This window comes from Arachis hypogaea, chromosome 4, assembly GCF_003086295.3.
Source record: "Arachis hypogaea cultivar Tifrunner chromosome 4, arahy.Tifrunner.gnm2.J5K5, whole genome shotgun sequence".
In the NCBI taxonomy this organism is placed as follows: Eukaryota; Viridiplantae; Streptophyta; class Magnoliopsida; order Fabales; family Fabaceae; genus Arachis; species Arachis hypogaea.
In genome coordinates this window covers 97,784,761-97,788,499 of record NC_092039.1, presented here as the reverse complement: position 1 = coordinate 97,788,499, position 3,739 = coordinate 97,784,761, and positions in this window count along the sequence as shown.

Sequence of the window (3,739 nt, the reverse complement as noted above, 5' to 3'; positions counted from 1 at the left end):
ATATATATATATATATATATATATATATATATTATACCTTGGTGGAAACAACAAGATTTGTCTTTTGAACTTTTTAGGACCTAAGCTCATAAGGATGTCAAGAGGACTACGTTTTTTGGAAGAAAGAGTGGCATCACTCGACCTACCGTGACCTTGACCAACACCGCACTTTGACTTTGCATTTTTAGGAGCAGGATCCTCATCAAAGTCACAATTTCTTCGACCAGTTGAGGATCAGCAGCAACTGCTAAAATTTGTGTCAGTCAAGCAGCTAAAAATGTTTGAGGAATATAAGATGAGTAAAAATTTAATGCTCTAAGTCTGAAAGAAAACACGATACTTGGAGTATATCCAATGATACTCGTGCAAGCATGTATTTTATCACTGGTCCTTGGATAGTACAAGGCACCGGTAGTGAATATACCCATTGTTCTTAGGTCTTTCCTTTGGAGTCGGTAATTCACTTCTAAGGCTCCTTTAGGAAGGTTAGCAAGTCCAAAAGGGGAATTGGGAAAAGAAGGAAACTTAAATAGTCGCATAAAGAGTTTTTTCTGAACATAAGGATCTCAAGCCAAAGCTTTGAAATAACGGTTGAGAAATTTATAAAATGTGTTCCCTTCTTCTTTTCTTACACTTTAAAGGCCTCATTGAAAACATACTTTACCTTTTTGAAATGACATTTTACCTTATAAGATTTTTTAAACTTAACAATTGCTTCGACATGCTCACCTTTAGTTTTCTTCGATGCTGCAGCAAGAAGAACCAAATTAGAAAGGACTTGTTCAGTCGAAAAGCAATGAGAAGTATAGTAGGTCGACCACCACTTGTGGAAGGCAGGTGTTGAAAGGAAACAATGAGTGAGGTCGAACCTTTGGTACTGAATGCTCACTCTTTGGTAATTCAAGTCAAGGATTTGGTCAAACTCTTCTATTCTTGACACCTCATAGTGTACTATTTGGGCCTCAAAGTTGAGGGAGAGTGGGGAAGGCAATGCTTGGGCTAAACCAAATTGTCGTGACACGAATTGAGGGGAGTAAGTGACTAGTTTCTTCTTTAAGGCCATTGTCGACTCACGTGGAAACTCCCACAGGAAGAATTTGAGGAGTAAGTGTTTTAGACAACAAATCATCGACAATATGTTGATTTTCAGGTTTGGGACTGATGAAGTAATTAAGGTACCCAACTGCACTTTGACGGTGAGTGAATGGATTTGGGTAATAAGAAGTGTTGTCACAATTTTTATCTCAAGAAAAAGAGTAAGAAAGTGACAGAAAGCATCTATGGTAGACATTTTTTTTTGTTTCGACCAAGAGAGAAGAGATAGTCAAATACCATCAAGTCGAATACCATCTATCAGTTGAGGTTTAAGAACAGCCTTTAACCATAGGTTTACAACTCAAATGGGACCAAAGGGATTGATCGATAATTCACCGCGTCAAATCTTACCAACCACTAAGGAGAGTGTTTCATATAATTGACCTAAAATCAACGAAGGAAGGTCGACATACTTTTATAATAAAGCATGATGGCTAGTGGTAAATAATTATTTTTTTGAATTTCAATATATTTAGGACAAAAAACAAAGGCATTAAGCCATGAAAGAAAAAAGGCCACATGCTCACTATCGGTCACGGGATCTCCCTCCGATCCCATATTATTTTGAATAAAGCCCGACACAGAAGTTGAGTCAAAATTGATGTCAAAAACATCATCAGGATATTCGGTAGCCCATGACATACACTCCCCGTCAGGAGCTATGCCAGTCAAAGAAAAAACTTCCATTAAAGTAGGACCCATCATCCCATAAGAAAAATCGAAGTTATTTGTAGCAGGGAACCAAGAATATAAATTGGCCCCTAAGAGGAGAGCAGTATAAGAAAGGTCAAAGCTGGCTAGTTTGAGAGCAGAAACAACCCCTAATGATTTTCATGTAGGTTTGTAGGTCGGGGCCAACCTAGATATCCAAGTTGAAACAAGGGAACTAGATTCCTTTAGAGGGATAGTCTTAAAGACCCGACTAGAAAAATAAGAAGCCTTAATGTTTTTGCAGAAAATTAGAGGGAGATGTTCAGGGGGGAGATGGAAAGAAAGAAAAGACAGACTCAACTTGTTCTTGAGTAGAAAGAGGCCCTAAAAAGGAATCTAAGCGGCCAGTAACCTTGAAAGAAAGGAATATCTGGCTCCCCCAGAGGACAGAGGTTTCAATGTCTGCATTGGGAGCTCTCAAGCTCCTATCTTCATTGTAGAATTATGCCATGTCAGACACCAAAAAAAGAAGAGAGATAATTTGAACATCATCGTCTTCTTCACAATGTGGGGGGGTAGCTGATTAGTTGTTTCCACAACAGATGTAAACGATGCTATGATAGCTGTAATGGCTAAAAAAGAGGAAGAAGCAGAGGCCATGGTTGCAGGAGTAATGGTAGAAGCAGTAGTAGCAGCAACGGTCGCTGAAGTGGAAGAGGCAGCAGTAACAGAAGGCGAGGCAGATTGTTGATGGGCTGATTGTGAATCTATAAGAATGGAGAGAATGGAAATGGTTGAAAGAGCTTTGGAAGAAGAAAGTAGGGGTGTTCGCGGTACGATTTGGTTCGGTTTTAAGGAAAAAAGTCATCCGATCCGACTACTTATTTTATGTTCGGTGCAGTTTGAATTGGATGAACTTTTTTGAAAATCCGATCCGATCACAAGGGGTTTGGATTATTTTGGATTTGCGGTTTTTTAAATAAAAAATAATAACATAGTTTACAAATTTAATGTTGCTTGACATAGTATAAATACACACTACTAAAGTACTAATAATCCCATAAACATTAAAAAGTAACATGTCCAACAATCCAACATAATAATAAAAAGTAAATCTCATAAACATTATAAAGCAACATGTCCAGTAATCCAATAAATTCAACAAGTCTTGATAAAATAATAATTATTCAGCATAAAAACAAATCTCAACAACACAAAATCATACAAGTCTTAATAAAAACATAGCATAAAAAACTTCAAGCTGAGAGGTGAAGCATTTATCACTAATCAGATTCATCACTAGAGTCTTCTTCGTCTATTAGTTGAGGAATTGGCTCAAGTTCTACAATAAAATATAATCAAATAAATATTAGTTACTTAAATATATAATCAAGTAGTAAAGTTAATCAATATATGTAGATAAAATAAAACATAAATATAAAGAATATTACCTTTCTCAAGTTTTTCAAATTCTTCAAAAGACTTCTCAAGGTCAATTAGCAATGAATTGGCTCGAAACCAATTTTGTGCATAAATCAAAGTTTCAATAGTTTTTGGGGTAAGAGAGCTCCTTGATGCACCACTATTTCTTGGCACATCTTGTGCTTAATTGAGTGGATTTTATCCACTAATCTCACACTTATTTATTGAATTCGCATGTTTTACATTTTCCTTCCTGATTTTGTGCTATGATTGAAAACATGTTTCTTTGTTCTTAATTTAACTAATTTTAATCCTCTCTCATTACCATTCAATGCCTTGATATGTGTGTTAAGTGTTTTCAGAAATTACAGGGCAGGAATGGCGTACAGGATGGAAAGGAAGCATGCAAAAGTGGAAGGAATACAAGAAGCTGAAGGAACTGCAAAACTGTCAGCCCTGACCTCTTCGTACTCAATCAATCATAACTTGAACTACAGAGGTCCAAATGAGGCGATTTCAGTTGCGTTGGAAAGCTAACATTCGGGGCTTCGAAATGATATATAACTTGCCA